The following is a 20,585-nucleotide window of genomic DNA, read 5'->3' as shown; positions in this document are numbered from 1 at the left end:
AGCTTCTTACACTGCCCTGACAGTGAAGGGTCCAGGAGTGCACAAGTTGCTGGAAGGGAACAAACCAGAAATGCCTTAAGTGATATCCTATGCCATATGGCGCCATGCTGAACAATGAAGCTGAAGGGAGTTGGCGGGTTGTGATCTGTTACTGCTTGAGGTCTGTCAATACATCAGTTGACAGGTGGTGAGCAATTGTATTGAGCATCACTTACTTAGTATATTATTTTCTCTTTATTATTTTCCCTTTTCTGTTTCATTAAACTATCTTCATCTCAAATCATATCCAATTGCTCAATGCTGCATGTATCTAATAAATCCACAACAAGCTATTCCGTGGCCCGTTTCAAAATTGTGAAAAAATAACACTCATATCATGGAAGACAATTGATTTGTAAGACCAACTTAATACATAAAAATACAGGAAATTCTTACATACTGTAAATACTCATTTACAGAAATTTTAAAATGATTTTTGCAATAGATAGATTGTGATTAGTTATTCTATTTTATAGTAGCCTACTTAAATCTCTCATGAAGTCATTATCAGTTTAATCAGTTTGCATTACTTAAAGGCATCAAAAGATTTTCTCTTGCAGAATAATTTTGTAAAATGAGAATGAGAGCATACAGACTACACCAAAGGAAAATAAGTTGCATCAATACAGTATATTAAATAACTTCTTTTTCTACAAATTACAAATATACACTAGAAACATTTCAGTAAACCTCTTATTTTACTTAAACAAGAAAAGAACAAACATGTTTATTACAGCAAATATACATGAACTAAAAATAAATCAACAGAATATCGTATTTGGTTTCACTGGGATATATGAGGAAAGGAATAATTTAGAGTGAACTTATAGTGATGTGGTACTTATCAAAAGTTACGTTTTTCGAAGATTTTCAACATGTGCACTTATTTTCCTAGTCTTCTTGAGGAAGTTTAATTAATGACAAGGTATGGCTAAGAATAATTCACTAGGCATGTTATCAACGAATTGGCCATATATCAAGTTTAAAGTTGTTTCTACCAGGTTAACCTATGAGCAATGTTCAGAACAGTATAACTTGTCTTGAGTACCTAGAGAGATAAGACTGTAACTTTCTCATGCTGTCGTCATACTACTCATGCATATTGGATCTTCATCAGTATAATTCTTCCATTAACACTGTTAGTATGAGACAAATCATGAGACAGACAAGGTAATCCCTGAGATAAATTGATTAATAAATATAATACTTGGCTTCTCTCCCTTTAGTTTGTATTTTTCTGGAAAACTGAATTCCTTCCCCCACCATAGAAAAAGATGTGTTATTATACAGCCAAATTACAAATAATCATTCAGCACATGATGGGTTCCTACTAGTCACATAACAGAAGAAAGCAACCGTGTAAATAAAATGATTTTAGAATATTCACAAATCCACATTCTTGAGGTGCAATAAAGAGAAATTAAAAAGGCTTCTGAGAAATTCTGTTTATTAGAGATGTAGAATTTTTTCTGATCTTGAAGACTTGGCAAAACTTGCTTCCACATTAGGCATAAAACATACCTTTGACAATTGCCTACAAACATCAGGCACACCTTGTAGAATAATTAATGACAGATAATGGCATTAGATATTCTAGCTGTCAGAACATGGTGGGTAAACTGGATAACTTACTACTGTAAGTACCTTGCTTTTCTGAGTAGAATATACAAGCATTGACAAAGAACCTGACAAAGGTGCTTGCCCTCTAAGCTATGTAAGAAAAATGCCATGCAGCTTCAAACATGTCTTAATACTGAAAAATAATTAAGATCTTTTAAATTTACCAGCTGTATTTAATTTTTTTATTATTTTTTATTTTATTTTTACATTTTAGAAAAATAAAGTAAAACAACTTGGTAGAGAATGTCTTCCTTCATATAATCATTTTATTTTTCAGTCAGTTTCTCATTTTGTTGCCTATTTTCATTAGTCTTCCACGTATTTTAAATTATAAATATTTTTAAATAACGTGCTTAGGAGAAGTACATGTATTTGCTGAGTACTGAAGCTATCTTCTAATGGAGAGACAGATATGCATGGGTTGTTTTACTTTCTGCACAGGATGACTATTCATTGTATCTGTCTTTGCTACTTGAATGCTTTTTTTCCTTATTTTTTTAATCACTTCACTGTCATGAAGGTACTTTACTCCCCCGCATACAGAACTATAATTAACATCTATGTTTAATAGAGTTAGAGATGCTGACTGGCTTTCCAAGCTCACAGACTTTGGGCAGAATTATTAAATTCCAACACTAATGCTATATTCACAAGAAGCATTCTGAAATGTATCAAAGCATTTATCCTAGCAGAGCTGGACAATAGTGAGAGGAAAAAAAAAAAAAAAAAAAAAAAAAAAGGAGAGAATGTCCAGGCTGGACAGCTCAAGTCTGAGAAGTTCTGCATCACTGAAGTTTGAAAAATTTAAGTCAATATTCTTATTATCTCTCAGCTACAAATGATGAGTTTGAAACGAATACAATGAGGAATTTATATTGTATTTCCCATTGGATCAAACTACATTTATAAGTCTCATGAAGCCTCATCTGCTAAAAGCTGTATAAAGCCTCAGATTGTATGAGACAACTTGGAAGCCTGCAGCAATCCAGCCTTGAAAGTATATATGAATGGATAGAGAAGATAGATAGAAATGGCTATGATGTATCAATGAGAGTAATGCTACATTTGTTGCAGCTTTTATAGATTTCATGAATGAAATACCAGTATTGGCATGAATAGGATCATTTTAGAGTAGCAAAAGCTATTTCTTTACATCAGGAAAAAAATGAAGAAGCTAACTTTAGCCACATGAGGATGCAGAAACTACAATTATGTAAGAGATGACCTTAAAGATGCACAGTAAATACGCAGTACATTCATATGATTCAGCCAACAGAGCTCTGACAAATATAGCAGCAACTCTAAAGACAAAAAGACAAGTCTTCCTTAAACATGCTTATGATGCTGTCATGATTTCTTAATCATGTCTGCTGTTAATTGTTATCTCTATGACTACCCTCATATCTTATTTTGGAGAAGGAAAGATTCCTCACCAAGAATCAGTTCTTTACCTGGAGCCAGGCCATGACCCAGACACTGGGGAGAAGGAGTGATGAGAACATCACAGGAAATATTGAAGACATAAATTACCCAACAACCAGCTTGGAATTATTCATGAATGTAAAGAACAATGCGAAGTTTACAGCAATTTTTTGTGTTTTTCTTACAAATGTGTCAGCATAATTTTCTGGTATAGTGATTTTTTTTTTTTTTTTTTTTTTTTTTTTTAAATAACTACAGACTTACTAAGACAAACAGAAGGATAAACTGGATTCTTCATCACAAGATATGCATTTTAACTGCAAGATCTTTTTTATTCATGGCCTGATAGAAAGAGTACTGACAGCTTTCACAACCTCAATTAAATTTCAAGGCTCACAACACAGAAGGCTTTGGGGAGGAGAGCAGAACCCTCTTGATTTTTCCCTAAAACCCCCCAGCAAATTTAACAACCAGGAGACAGAAAGAATTCCCAAAGAGACATTTCATGAAGCATTTTTCCAGATTGTTTAGTTTCATCTTTGATTCAGAGGTAGAAATAAGCTAATTGCTCTCCATGAGAAAAATGTAGCTGATCAAAGTTAAATTAAAAGCTCACTTTTAAAGGGTAACTTCAAGAAATGTATTTACAAGTCATACAGTCCTCTTGATTTGCAGTACATATCACATATGGTTTCAAATACTTATACATAAAAGCATTTATTTGTCTTTGAAGGGAGAATTGTCTAACTTATATTCTCTCTGGGATTCTTATTGCCTGATGTAATACCTTTAAAAAGGGCAAAACTGGTCAACCTGAAAGATCCCTGCTGAATTCAGTCAACAGGCTGAACATGACCTTGGCAGCTGTTTCTGCTTTGAAGGTCACTAAAAACTTTACAAACTATTTTCCTTTCCAATCCCCCATAGGATTAAACAGCAATATAGACAAAAATAACTAACTTAAATAGAAGTCTCAGAGGAAAGTAAAAAAACAATAAATACATCCAATGGGAGATATAAGGTGAAGAAAAATGTCCATTCAGGGTCATATCCAAAGTCTATGGATCTAATTCCACTTCAGTTTGCTATGTATATACCTGCAGGCAGACTGCTGGCATTTTTTTTTTTTTTTTTTTTTTTTTTTTTGTGAGAATACGCTTTTTATAAGATTAAATTAATAAGGCGGCATGATTGTGTCTTTAATGTTCTAAATTAGAGATGTTCAGTCTTCTGCCTAGTCACTATGAGTTAAAACTGTGAATAGAAAGTATCTGTTGCTTTTTCCCATTATAGATTTGGAAACCCCAGCCTAAGTATAATGGGAGTGTGATTAACTATAAAAAAAGTGCTTTTGTCACCAGTCAAGGCACAACCAAGAGTGAGAGAAGAAAGAAAAACTGTGACTCAAGTATGTGTTCATCCCTACCTAAGGTTAAGCAAATGGAAAATTTTATTAAGTAGCAGCAGTTCTCAAAGAACCTCTGCATAAGTGAAGCATAGTGCATCATACTCTCATCATTCCCAAAGCAAATTTATCTCTAGTGCTCACAGAAATAGTCACAGTGTGTGAGGGGGTTCACACTGATCACCACTCTGCAGAGTATCCCTAGTAATAAATTAAGAGAGGTTTCTGCTTACTTATATCACACATAATGTTCAAGTAGAGTCAAGCTAAGGAAACTTTTTAAAATGCCTATCATTAAGTTTTAGATTTCAAATCAGCCTATATGTACATGGAAATAAACATGTACATACAGACTACTCAGTTTATTAAATGACTCAGAAATATTCAAGTATTTCTCTACCAGCCCTACCCTCACACATTCAATTGATAAGATATAGATTACAAGCCAAGATGCACGCATGTTTAGCTGTTGTTTGGGTATTTTCTCTCCTGGTGCGGTCTCCTTGCAGAGCCATAAAAATAACTATCAAAAACCTTGCAAAAGATGGAAGTGCTGAATTTGCAGTTGCTTTGAACAGCTAGAATGGTCCTAAGCCATAATAGAATAAGTATCTGGACCAAGAAGTTTGAAATTACTCCAGAAAATCACCCCTAAATTCCTAAGCTATACCAGCGCCTGTTGCCAAACAAATACCATCTGCTCCTTTGGTGATGTACAGCACAGCTGTGTTAATATCCAAGAGTACATCTGAAAACTACAGAATAAGTAGTCTTCATTTGCATGGAGTTCTGGATTCTCAAAGAGGTCTAATTTAGCAAATACCCACAGGAACAGGAAATGCTATGAACATATTGAGATAATTGAGAAAATTCAGGGGAAAAAAAAATGCAGAGTTATCATGAATACTAATTGTTATTTCTCTTAATCCAATTTCTTTCACTTGCTTTGTGTAACTGTTCACTTTTTTCTTATATTTTTTCCTCTACTCCATTAACTTCTAGAATAACTGTTTACGAAATATAATTACAAAGAAAATGTAAATACAAAAAATTACAAAAACGATGGTATTGCTATTGTGTATTGGTGGCATTTGCAATTATAGTTTAGAATAAAGTCTGAGGATTATGAATCATCCTATTCTAAAATAATTATGTTTTTTTCTGTCATTTGGATTTTTTTGCTCTTTTATAGGATACTATGTAGCACATTTGGATGTATAAAAACAATTTAACTCCTCTGAAATATTAGGTTGGTATTTATTCATTTATTCATCAGTTGATTCTATTTCTGTAATACTTCAGGAGATCAAGGGAACTACTGTACTGTGCAGTGAACAAATAAAATCCACGAAATCCTTGATCCAGAATATTTACAATAAGCAATGCAACTCTTGAATTAAATATTCTGTTTATATTCAGTGTCTAAATGGACAATTAACCTTTTCCCACAGCATAATAATTCTTTACTGCCTCAGGTTAGTAAAGTAACAGTACTAAAAATAGTAATACAGAACAAAGAAAGACAAGTGCAACAACAATATCATCCTGTAAATTAAAGGAATTCTTTTAAATTTTCCATGCTAACCATGAAAAAATTTCCCTATATATTGAGTATTACAGTATTCAATTGTATGTTCTGCTCAGCGTTTCATTCTAAGCCATATAGTAAAAATTCAAAAGCTTTGGTTCTGGCACCTGATGTTGATATGAAGAAGACTATCCTTGCAATACCCATACACAAGCAATACCTAAAGCTGTGTGGTAAAGAATTTTTACCCTATATAACTGCATATTAAATTATTCCTTATGATCTCTTTTCATCCTGTTTCTATTCAGAACTGATCTGATTATCTGTGTCTTCTTGCTCCTTGCAACACATCATATTTCCCTCTTCTTTAAGTCAGCAATGTAGCCCCAGACAAACCTACACCATCCCTGAAGAAAGGCTAAGGATTCATGTCACAAAGAAGTCCACAAAATAGACTTCTGGCCACTATTTGCGTATTGCATATATATGGAGTGATGTGGAGATGGGAGGTACTGTTAGGTGTAAAATAAATATTCTGAATTTCCTAATTTTCTGTGAAACCCTGAAATAATAGTAGCAGCAATTTGCATTTAGAATCAAAGTACACACATGAAAAAACCTCTTCCAAATTGAATCAGAGATGCAGTGTACAGAGATATTCTCCCTGTTATTTTTGCTTAGCTATACTACAATTGAACTCAGTATGCCCATATCTTTTGTTTCCTGTCTTTGCATATTATTTTTCTTTGGAAAATTATGTCCTTCAACATCCTTTCATTTAATGTCTTTCCAGGATGTTAATTAAAAACTGCTGTTTAATAAATCATTCTAAAGCACGCAAAAAAGTGCAACAGGTTAGTGCAACAGGAGATAATCTGTTGAGGACTGGAGGGGGAGAAGAAACAGAAAATAAAATGTGTTTCTCCTGGTCTGATTATACTGACAACAGCAGAGAGAGTTAAAGGGTATTACGGTCTTGCTTTCAAAACTTTACTCTCCAATATTTGTATACAATATAGAAAGAAGAATGAAAGTAAATAAAAGAGATCCATTCACATATAAAATAAAATCATCACTGAGTACGTGAGATTTGAGTGTGGGTATTTATTTACCCCCATTGAAAGTTGCTGCCTGGTTCCATTTCTAAACATATATAATTACATAACATGCAATTACTCAGCTTGCAAATATATACAGAAGGGTCAGAATTTTCTTGCATTTACATGAGAAGACTAAATGAAATGGATCTCAACACCTGGTCCTTACTTAAGAAAAATAAATGGTTTGAATTAAATCCAAGAGCAAAAAAAAGAAAAACAAGATTAGCAATTTGTTTCTCATAGAATACATTTTTCTTGCCAACAATTTTGCCTTCTTTTTTTTGTTTTCTAATATTATAATGGAATTAGACTGGTAGTTTCCAGATGTCCTAAATCCTTTCTTCTTCTCAGGAAGAAAACAAGCAGAAAGAATCAGATTTCCCCTTCCAGTGCTCCAGATCTACTAACACAGAAGCAGACTGGCGTATCCTGTTAGAGAGTTCCTGATTTGGGCCCTTCCAAATCTGAAAAATAGGTGGCCTGTTCACCAAAGACAACTATTTTAATGCTTAACAAGTGTATTTGTCACACTAGCATCTACATTTTCTTCACCAAGTACTAGGAACAGACAATCAGGAATTTTGGAAGACGATAAGCAAGCAAACTAAAGAAATCCTAAAAAGCGTCTTCTAGATTCCATGTATCAAAAGATCCCAGTGTAAGCGTTGAATCCACATGATTTTAATAAATTCTTAAAAAGTCACGTGTTTTCACCCAAGATCTTTTTCAGCTCTATTAAACCAGAATTTTAGGAGACTGAAAAAACTGGAACATTCACTTACGTTGAAAACATAGTGGCACTTTCACATTGGTAACCAGTCATCATTCTATTTGTAGAATGCTATGCATGTATATTTGATTGACTGCCAACTTGCATCAGGAAAAAAATGCGTTACCTAGAGGCAAGAAGTACTTTGTCTTTTTGTTGATCAGTAATATGAGTCAGCAAATTGTAACAGTAAACTTTCACCGTCTATCCCAGAAAATAAGTTAGGTTTCACGTGTAATAAACGCCATTTTGCTGTTCATCATATTGGTGTATAGGTGCAGTTATTTGGTCCTGACCTGGTTAGGGTTAGTAGCATAGGAGGCTATGCAACAGATATCTGCAATAGTTAGTCCTTAAGGTCGCTTTATGTTCAAGGCAGAAAGAAAATAACTTGGAACACTAAGGAAGAAGAAGCCAGTAAATAATAACAATAGTAATAATAATATATAATAAAGCAGATTAGAGAGAAAACTTTGAAGTTTTTTTCCAAATTTGCTTTCCTTCAACCATGTGAAAATACTGTTTCTGGAAAATTTACATTTATTATATTTATAAAAAATAAAAAGAAAGAATGAGGAAGGGAGGAAAAAATAAAGTAAGCTTCAAATAAGATATTTATATGCAAGTTTTATGTATTCCATGAACTATCAAGATGGACAACAGAACTACACAGATTTGTACCAGCTGACATCCAGTTCAAGTTAGTCATACCAGAAGGTATGAAGAAGATATACTTCTCTATACTTCTAAGGTGAATGAAATTTTTTTTTTTGTTAGCAATAAATATTCCTGGAAGTGTCTCCCTTTTAACTAGCCTTAAACCTGAATCTAGTAACTGAGGCTCTAACTATGCAACTTAATTTCATAGACTTCGTTTTACTAAAGACACCTTCCAGCAATCTTTTGTTGTTTCCATCAGCCTCCTCTTCCATTTCTAAAGTATTTCTATTCCAATCTCCCTTCTTCTAATTTTCAAGTCTGTTTTATGTATATAGTGGTCACACGTTGATTTTTTTCCCCCATTTCTCCCTATTTCACATATCTAATACTTAGAACTGTTGAACCACTTAAAATATATATATACATATATACTGATCTGAAAATATCTGTTTTCCATGAAAGAAAGATAATCATCTCGGGTTCTAAATTCTTTAAATTCTTCATCTTCATCGTATTTTTCACATTACAAAATGAAGTGAAAAAGGTAGCTTCTCCCCTCATTATGCTGCTTTAGCAGCTTTTTCCTTCCAGTCATGTAAGCATATCTTGTTTTTATTGAATTTTTTATTTTTAGTTTAAAAAGAACTTACACATGTAGCAATACATGGCTGATACCTGTTTCATAAATTTATGATCACAGTTACATTAGGATTGTTAGGCTAATGTAGCTATTTACATGCTATAAGGTTTGACATTCAGGACATATCAAAGTTCACAGAATTTAAAAATCAATCTTAGAATTTCTTTTTTTATCTGCTTTCAAGTTAAACAAACCTTATCTGTATTCAGCAGAATGCTAGAACTACTAGAAACTCCTCATCCATCTCATTCACTCCTTCCATAGTAAACTCTTCATATGCTTTCCTTTATGCATTTCACATCTTTAACAAATATGTTTACCACACCACCACTCACTCAAGACTCTAATAAGATTACTTCATTTTTTGAAATAAACTCGATTCTTTTTTAGTTGTTACATCTCAATTCTTATTGGAGTGACCAAAGGCACTGCATAAGATACATCAAGTAATCACTGATGCCTTGATCATATTTTGAAAAATAACAAACGTGATGACAGACTGAAGATGTTGCATTTTTAGTCCCTTCCATGTAAGGACTGTGGAACTGTGTTTGTAAACTTAATCAGGTCTACAAAATCATGAGAATTAAAAAATGCCACCAAAATTATTGAGCAGTCCATTAAATAAACCAAGGAGAAACATGAAATCATTTAAACACAGTTATAACAACTTCCTCAAGCCAATGTTTTCTGGGCTATGAAAGCATCAGGGCTGTACCAAGGCTACTATCAAGAAAAGGAAAAGAAATTACCTTAGATTTAGTAAGACTTTGAAAAGTCAAACTTTCCAAGTGTTTCATGCCACTGAAGACAGAATTGGGCATTTTTTGAAATCAGCCATGTTTGTCTCATCCTCTTAGAAAAATCTGTTAAGCTCACTTGCTTTACTGATCTCCTTGATCATCTGTCAGAAAGGAAGCACTTTCCAAACTCTGCATAAAGCCTGCAGGACATTTAGGCCATTTATTCAACATTTATCTTGAAAAGATAGTCATACTAATTTTTTCTAGCAAATCTCCTCATTAAGATTTTTGATGGAAGATAAGTCTACTAAAAGTTTTTTATTTTTACATTTTTCTTTTCTCTTTTATATAACAGCATAAAGTGAAATATCTTTGAATAGTGAAGACCTGTCAAAACAACTACTTTCACAGAAAAGAACATAAAAACAGGAAAATCTGCCAAAGAATATGTGATGAACCCTAACATCTTCTAACATATATTAAAAAGCTTACATCTCAGGCCATGATGAAGATTGCAGACTTCTACTGCTGTGACTGGGCTGTTTTACGTAAAGATGCAGGAAGAATCTATGGAGACCAAGCACCACCTTCAATTTTATCATTCTCTGAACTGTAGAGACCAAACTGGAGAAAGATAATGTTAAATCTGTGGGAACACAGGTTTCTGTGGAATTTAACATTAGAAAAGTCATAATTTTTAAGGAAAAAGATCCCATTTCTTCAATACAAAGATTCATAATCCTTCATTGTGGATGGAATTATTTATCATTTGACTTCATTAGTAAATTCTGAATCCACAGGTCTACCTTTTCTTTTTCTTTGTATTTCTACAGTGAGATAAATTAAGAATTGTGGTTGAGGTCTCTGTAGACCAAATTAGAAAGAAAATACAATATCTGCACTTTTTTGAGAACATTTTCGTCTTTGATGACTTAACAGAGATTCATCCTGCTCTCCATGCTCTAGCAAATGATGGTGTGATAATCACCTTATAACTGCCTCCAATCACAGAGTTGTAATCACTGAAATAAGCTAATTATACCCAATAGCTTGTTATTTTTTTATTATAATGAACCATTTCAGTTCTTGGTAATCATTTTTAAATTTCAAAGCTAGATTGTGAAAATAAACTAAGTGGAGTTGTTTGTTTGTTTGTTTGTTTTAAGAAATGTACAACCTCTTCTAGGTTATAAAGATACATTTGTAAGAGTAGGAAATTTTTTCCATCTCTATTTTGCTTGAGGGGAGGAAAAAAAGAAGTTTATTTTACAAACAAGTAATAGTTCTTAAGGAAGAGGTGGAGAGGAGGGAAGAAAATCAATTTCCATTTGGAAGTTATTTCAATAAACTTCATCACAGTCATTCTGGTGCTGCCATCTCAAAACATACCTGAAAGTAGATGAATATTAGATGGCAAGAAAATGAAATTGAATAACTTCAAGCTCTTTACGATTTATAATTCTAGCAGAACTACATCATCAAAAGACACCAGTTAGCATTTAGAAATTTCTAGTCAGCAAAGGTACCTGACCTCATAAATCCAGATGCTTTAAGCAGAGATTCTAAGCTGTTTTCAAAAAGATTCCAGTATAATTTCAGCCTTTTAGTATTGGCTGTTTAAACTATATCATAAATCAAATTGGCTAGGAACTATGTTTAAGAAGTCCTTTCAGATTTTGCTCTCCTGCAAGCACAGGTCAAAGTTTCTTCGTGGTATCAAACATTCCCAGCAAGTGTTGTTTAAGAAAGACAGAAATGGAATACTCAGAGTCCCTCTCCTTGTAAAATAATTCTGAAGTTGTTACACATTTAGTGAGAACATCTGGATCCATGGATAAAAGAACACAGCTGTCTCGCATGATTTATGATTCCATTTTTCTGTCTTTACCCGAGGCCAGCTTCAGTCTTTCTTTTTCATTCTCACACTCCACCTTTCACTCATATAACTTTGTCACTTTTTAAAGTATTTTAAGATGGTTCTCACCTTCTAACTGTCCCAACAAATTCACCGTGAATTCCACAAGCTTGTTACTTCATACTTTTGACTTGAGAGATATATTGCCATTGAACAGGCACAAGCTAGATCTACTTTTTAGTAAAAATAAGAAAATAAACTGAAGAAAGTTTCACTACTATTTTGCACTTAACGTGACTGAATTAACATATTTTTTATTTTTAAAATGTTAATGTCAAAAAAGATAAAATCAATGCTGTCATTATTTCAAAATATGTCACCTAGTGATTTAAAATACATAAGTAAATAATATACAAATTTACTTCTCTTATCACCTTTTCCTTTTCTACTTTTTAAATAGCAATGAAAATTAACTGCTTCAGACAGGAAATATTTATTCCAGGTCCTTACACGTATTACTATCAGACACAGGGAAAAAAACAACCTAGAGTGAAATAGAGTTAGACTTTTCTAACATCATTTTCTCTGAGCTAAGGAGCATTACATTTTGGACTGATTTAAAATTATTTTAATTCTGTCTTTACAACTTAAGTGATACAATGTCCATAGTCTAAAGTACAGCTAGTACAGGAGAAAACAGTCTGAAGTACAGCTCCTTTTCATGTGGATGTCATTCAATATGAGAATATAAAAACATTTGTGATTTTTAATCAATATGCTGTTTACAGTGGAAGTTATATAATAATATAGAATATAACACTGGTACAAAAGAAAGGTCTAATCTTATGGTCAGATGTTCTTAATCAGGTAAGGATGGTTTAAATAGCTCCAAGTCTTTGAGCTCCATTCTTAAATCTAGGCTGTTCCTTAAATGTACTGTAACGGCCGCCTCTGAGCTACTCAGCATCAAGACACTTGAAGAGAATTATCCCATGAGGACAACAATGGTTTTAAATTCAGAAAGCCATTTCCTTCATTTGCAACATGCACACAGAAAAATACATTATGCCCAGAATTAATTTACACTTGTGTTATTTTGTAGGAATGCATAATCCACTTAAGTAAATTATACAATCCTTGATCTGTAATTGACAAGTGAAGTCATAAGTGTTTGTTCCAAAATCTGACAAAGGTCAGCTAACTTCCAAAAGTGACTGATTACTCAGAAATCAATACTTTTTTGTTGATGGTGGTTTTTTATTTTTAGCATTTTTGTAAATGCTTTGATTTACATTGTATGTTAGTGTCAGTACATAAAAGAACTCAACCAAGTAGAAGTTTTAAACATTCTAAAATGCCTCAGTAAAAGTTTTTTTTAATGCTACAAAAATTTGTGTGAAACTTCTGAAGAACTTGTTCGAATTCTATTTCACTTAGTATTGACCTATTAATACTGAAATGTCCAGTCCTCAATCATTCCAATAAAAACTCTGTATACAGGTTAACTTAAGTCAAACTCTTGATTTGAAAATTCGAGAAGTTAAGGAAAAATGCACAGCTTGATCTGAACTCCTTATCTTGTATGTTAAAATTGATTCTATCATAAAAATGGCAATTTTAGACCGTGGCTCCTGTTGATACCGTATAATTTCTATAGTACCTATAACTATTTTCCTCAATCTTGCTTTGATTTTAAAACTTGTTATTTTAACCTCCTCTAAAGGCACTGATAAAAATATTGAAACATACCAGCCCCACTAGTACTGTATTCATTACAGCTTTGTTAAACACCTCCACTCAATTCTGATTCCTCTAGGATATCTATGCTCTAAGACCCATCAGTTGCTGTGTGTATTTTCTAATGAATATATGTTTTATCCTTGCAAGTAAGGTTGCTCACATTCTACGATGTCAAATTTATGTTTAAGCATGTTTAAGTATATTTCAGCCTCTCAAATATAAAACAAACCCAAAATTATATATCAGAATGATCCAGGCTTATTTAGCATTATTTATTTTCATACTGAATACTGATAAATGTAAGTTTTCTTCTTATAAATATTTATTGGTAGAAACCTGTAGCAGTTTGATGCCTGTCTAATGAACCTGTGGCAGTTTTGTCATCTTGATTACCCATTTGGAAAATTTTGATAAAAAGTACTTGATTAGTTTTCTGTAATGTCCTCAATATTTTAAAGCACATCCATAATTTTCATTAATGGATTAGACAATTAGTCAGCAATCTGTTAACACAGACCAACAATCTTCTTAGATGTTAATGGATGGTAGAATAGTCCAACATTTCTATAAATATGTTCTTTCAAAATAAAAACAAGACTTGCTTTTTCATCTTTTACAGAATGCTATACCTTCGCCACTTTACAGGCCAACACTTTCAGTGCTACCCTCCTCCCCCCTCTCTCCCTCCCCCCCCCAAAGCTAATATTAAAGTACGACTTCTTTCTTGCACCTTGAACAATGTATTTTATCAGTTTCTTAATTTTAGGAATTTTATATACATTGTAGTATCTGGAATGCTGTTGATTACTTTTTCTATTTACCAACAACTGCTTTTCTTAGTAAGTGTTCTTGCTTTTAAAGTTTAATACAAAAGTCAAGGTTGTTCTACATCATAAGGAAGAGCCTACTAAGCCAAAAGATATCAAAAGACTATTCTAAGTTGCAGAAAACACAGAACAAAAATGTTTCTCAGTGAAAAATTTTTGCTTTTAATGACAAAAAGAAGAAATATCCATCCTTCTAATTTTACAAAATCCAATATCTAAGGCTACTGTAAAACATACACTTACAGCTAAAAATATTTATGTATTATGTCAATGTGGTATTTCTTTTAAAATAATGAAATTTTCATGTGGCACTTACTAGTGCTACAGTAGGGAAATTAGATTTATTGTTTTTGATTTGACTTTTTTCCCCAACAGCAAATAGATTATAAAACTGGTACCTCATTTCTTGATAAACAGTTTGGTTTCACCATATGAAGCATCCAACTTGGAGTTGTTTTGGTGCAGCATTGCTTAGCTTTTTCCTTATTTTTAGCACTGTCAACTGGAATTGTGTCTTTGCTTGCTGGCTTTAGATGAGAGGCCTTAAATCAGCATAATCACTCAAAACTTTATTGACAAATCAAAGAACCTTTTGTAAAGAACAGTAATTCTCCTAAATAAAAAGCTTGATACAATACATACTAATACTTACAAAGGCAGTATCAGTATCAAGCAACTTGTCAACTTAATGTTTTGAGTGTATGCAGCCTGTGAATACAGTATAATTAATTGCTTCAACAGATTGCTAGAGTTGAGGTTCCTGCACTGGCTAGCATTATCAAGCGCCTGCTTTTCATAACATCGATTTCATTTAACTTTTAGGTTTTTTAGTTAAATTGATTGATAGATAGGCCCAACTGTTATAAACATTTGTTGAACATGATGCCTTTTCCATTCCTTAAGGGGCAGATGTCAAAAGACAGATGGAAAAATCCAGTGGTGGAATGGCATTTTCGTTGCCACTGACTTTTACATAGACAAGACTTAGTCCATAATAATCAACAGTCTGTTTAGACATTTAGCAAATAGCTAGATATGCTCTGTACAGTGTGAGTTTTTTTTAAATATTAGCTGTTTGCTGTGGAAACTAGATTTAAGTTTACACTCTTTAGCAGGAAGAAAAGCACACAACTTTCATCTTTCTCACAAAAGCAAATAAGTTACATGCTATGGAGGAAGAGATGCATTAGTGGAGGATTCAAGCAATTCATAAATTAAAGATCTTCCTCTGTAAAGTTACAGAGAAGTAATGTGCAAACTGATACAGGTTTACTTAGACCAGAGTCTACTTCTTTGTTCACATTACCAATTCCTTCCTTAGGCATGAAAACCTTCACCATAATAGTAAATCAACATTTTATAGGATTATCATACAATTACTAAATAATTAATTACATTATTTCTAAACCTTTTTCCCCTCAGAAATTCTCTGCTTTGAAAACAGGAAGTAACAAGATGTAGTATTTGTGTTTGTTTTTTTAACCTACAATACTCTGGCTCTGTCAGAGTGGGCCTAGAGTAAGTACACATTAGTAGAATGCTTGTCATCTTCTAAAAGGCTTTGTCTACAAGCAAGAGCTGTTCCGTCAAAAATAGTATAGATTGCACCCCTTAACTACAGAAGAGGCTTCTAGCATAATGATATGTAGTTGCTTTCACTACTACTAGCTATCTATTCTTCTCCAGAAACTAGAACTGATATGAATAAAACACACAATTGCACACATCTCAGTTTAAAAGTTTATCTGTGTCTGAGAGGGAGCACTACTAATTACCCCCAACCTACTAAGCCAGGATGAAATTCTTACTCTTTCTTACTTCTGTAGCAAGACAACCCTTTATCAGGGAGCTCCAGGGAAAAACAGAGTCCTTAAAAACATCATAGATAAGCTAAGAAGTTGACCTATCCCTGTATTTTCTGCCACAGAAGACAGACTTTTTAAATGGAAAAATAGGAAAGTAATGCCTTTGCAGAGATCTTGTATGAATAATGTTTCTCGAGGAAATGATTTGATATAGGTTAATAATGATTAAATGGATCTCTTCAAAGTTCATACTTTATTCATGTAACAGTTGACTTTTATGTTTCTGACTTAGTATTGATCAGATGAAATATTCATGAAGCACTGGGGCATATGTGGCTGCTTTTTGAAGGCTTATTAGTTTTTTCGTTGTTTAAACTAATCTTCATACTGTTACTGCATCTTGACCTCACACTCTTTAGGTTATTCCTATTCAGGTCAGAGAAGGTATGAAAAGGTGTCTGTCAGGAAAAAGAAAGTAAGCTGATGAATTGCTTTGCAGGTATTATTACATGTTAAATTCATAGATATATCACACTGAAAATGACATGTATTCACAAATATATTTATGTTTCTATGAATAGTTTCATGCATTTATCCTGAAACAGGTATACATTAGGTCTATTGTTCGGAAAATACATGAAGGTGTGTTCTGAAGTGTTTATAGATGTAGCTAATAAGAAAACTGAGATATTTTGACTCTCATATCTAGCCTATTTTATTGGAAATACATTAATGTCAGTGATCTTTTACGTAGAATATCTTTGGGTACATATTTCTGATAGCTTTTGCTGATACAGAGAGACAAAGAAAAGCTAAGAATATGGTTCACAGTCTCTGCCCCTTAAAACATCTGTTTTGACACTTTTTCCAAGAAAAGATCCAGGATTGTTCTCATTTAGTTCCTATGCAAACTAAAAACAAATGTCAGACACCAAGAATTTTCACACACTGAAGCATTATTCTCCAGACAGTCACAGCTATGGTGTAACTACATCATGTGTGTAAATAAGCACAGAAAGAATTATTTTTAATAATTCTTAATTAATAATTTTAAAGGCACTTGCCTAAACAAAAACTAAAAAAGCTTAACAAGTACACATTGTAAGAAAAAAAATTCTAAAATTAAAAATTAAACATGAAAAAAATGAGGACACCACATTTGACTTGTGAAGAAAGATGTAAACAGTCTCAAGCTTCCAGGTGAAGGAAATCAAATCACTGTTTCTTTGTATTCCATTCACGCCATTTTTTTGCATATGTAGTATAAAAGATATATCTCTCCAGCACTTCGCATCAAGTGGCTGCTTATTACTAGTACGTTCAAAATGCTGGTTTTACATGTGGGATTATTTAATATTATGGACAGGCCTAAACATGAAATTCAGGACTACGCAGTAGCATTTTAATTTGTACTAAAGTATTTTTTTGTGGTAACTCAAACACAGAACTGCACTCTGGAAGAAATTTTGCATTATGGAAGATCTTTCATGACATACAAATGAGTGTCCAAGGCAGAATGGAACCTTACATAATAGGGCCTTAACAATTGAATAAGGAAGTTGTTGACTCAAACAACTAGCCTTTACAACTGTGAGAATGAAAGAATGGTGCCTTAAAGACTCAAGCTGGAATTTATATGGAACCTTACTCTTTGGAGGTAGAGTGATGAACCTGTTTGCCCTCACTCCTTCTCAGGGATAAACATTAGAAAAGAGAGGAGGAAATGCACACTCACAAGGGATCCTCATCAAAAACTCCTGAATCTTCTAAATAAAAGGGTGGTGCCACCTTGACTGTACAATACTGGACCCAAGAGTGGTGAAATATATCTACCTCTAAATCTCTATTCCTGTCTGTTTCTTTCTTGATCTTCTGTTACTGGGGCATTTCTTCAGTAGGTGCTGCTTAAATTTGCCTTAAAGTAGCTGATAAGGAAATAATTTCTGTACCAAGTACCATCATGCACAATGCTTACTAATTGTTGTTACAATATTGCCTATTTTCACCTCAAATTAGTTGATGAGTTGTTCTTAGAAGGGAACACCCTATTCAGTGGAATTCCAAAGACTCACCTTATTTATAACTTGTCAAATTGGACAAGAAAATGGGGTTCAGTTTAAGACTAAGGTAAAACACTTTATCTATGATAAAAATCAGTGAATTTAGTAGCTTTAAGACACTGGTTGTAATACTCTCAAGAAATATGCATATTCTTTAAAATTATATTTTTGTGAGATATATGCATCCTCTCTACCAGTGTCTACCTGGCACGAGGATTGTAACTTTTCATTATCTTCTACTGATAGCAAATAACATGTTTCTTAAAAACAGCTACCAGATCTGTCTCAAGGACATATACAGAAAATGCAATGGTTGTACCAGAGCAGTTTGTCATCATCTCTGCTCCTATGAGAGGAGCAGGGTATGACATAACAGCACCAAGTACAAAAAGCATCAACCTGAGACACCACTGACTCATAACTTTTATGGAGGGGGAAGAAAAAAAAAAAAAAAAAAAAAAAAAAAAAAAAAAAAAACACTAAAAAAACACCCAATATTTTTTTGTATGTGTGGCGTGTGATTTGAGTTTCCCAGATGTGTCCCACTTGACCTTGTGAAGTAAGTGCATCTTCCCTACATCCTTTACTGCGCAGTGTCTGTCAGCCCACAGGAATGACTCAAGCATCCTGGCACCTCTAAAAATCCAAGAAAAATCTGCGTTCACATAAACTGAACAGAGCTTCCACCATTCATGACATTGAGCAAGAATATTAAGTCTGAATCTTCTATTTGTTAACTGTTCAGAAGACACTGCTCCATAATGATATTAAGAGAAACAGCAGCTACAGGGGTTGCATTAAAAAAAATCCTGGGCAGCAGGCTGAGGGAGATTCTCCTCACCCTTTGCTCTGCCCTGGTGAGGCAACAACTGGAATACTGTGTCTAGTTCTTGGTTCTCCAGTTCAAGAGACAGGAAACTACTGAAGACAAGTCAGTGGCAGGCCACAACAATGAGAGAGGCTGAAAGATGTGGGACTGTTTGATCTGGAGAAGACTGAGGCAGAGAAATCTTATCAATGCTTATAAAGGGTGAAAGACCAGTGGATGGGTCCAGGGTCTTTCCAAGGGTGTCCAGCAACAGAACAAGGGACTATAGACACAAACTAGAACACAGGAAGTTCCATAAAACCATGAGGAAGAACTTCTTTACCTTGAAGGTGACAAAGTACTAAAAGATGCCCAGAGAGATTACAGAGCCTCCTTCTCTGGAAGTTATCAAAATCCTCCTATAGATTTTCCTGTGCAACTTATTACAGGGAATCTGCTTTAGCAAGTGGGTTGGAATAGAGAATCTCCAGATTTCCCTTCCAACCCCTATGCTTCTCTGACTTCAAAATAGTTGAAAATGAAGATGGAAAGGAACCACTTTAAAATTCCAAGCTTCAGAAGTTGGAAGAAACAGAAGTCATGGTTCCTGTGATTATTTCCTAATGTTACTTTGTACTTGTATGCTCTTATGTTAATATAACAAGATGTTCTTCAAAGAAAAATCTTTGCTTCCCTTTATATCTGCAGTTTGAAGTTTAAGTGAAAGTAAGTTTTGTGCTCAGAAAGAATCACTGAGTATCTGAACCTCAGATGAATTTTTTCGGTGCAAATATTAATTAATTATCACAAGGCAGATTTCTGCCAGAAACATTCACAGACATTAAAGCACTCCTTTGTCCTTAATAATTTTCAATTATTTGTCCTCATTTCCATAAGGAAACAGGAAAGAATATCACAAAATAACCATATATAACCATAAATAACCACTGTAAAACAGCACACTGCTTGTATGGTCACATAAACCTGAACTGCTTTCCTCAAGTTTAGACTCAGCAGTAGCATATGTAATGAAGGTTCACAGCCAGCTGTGATAGTCGCAACAAAAGACTGACAAGTTGTAAAAATGTACAAATTAAGGGAAAGGTTTGGGTGGAGCAAAGTTAATCCTATTTATATATATAATTCATTACTATAGCAAATTCAAATTAACAACAGGGTCATAATCCCAAGTTAGATATTCTTCTGGGATCTTTGGGATATGGTTTCTCAAGGACTGATGCAGACCCTCGAAAACCCTGAGGTATGATCCTAACCAACATCCTAGAAGTTGACATTCCAAACATTTGAAATCACTAACAGTATTGGCGCCCAACTGATAAGGAATCCTCAGAGAAGCCTGTTTAAATAGAGTGAAAGAGATCATATTTTCTTTTTATATTCAATACAAGTTCTTGGCACACACATTCAAAAACAAATTAACACCCAGATTATAACCTTACTAAGCTGTCAGATCCTGCCTTGTGACTGGAATACCATGCAATTTAATACACATTATTTATTTGTGGAAGCATTCTATCACCTAACTTAAGTCAGTATTAAAGAG

Source organism: Tetrao urogallus (genome assembly GCF_951394365.1).
Source record: "Tetrao urogallus genome assembly, chromosome: 6".
Classification (NCBI taxonomy): Eukaryota; Metazoa; Chordata; class Aves; order Galliformes; family Phasianidae; genus Tetrao; species Tetrao urogallus.
This window is presented reverse-complemented; position numbering follows the sequence as displayed.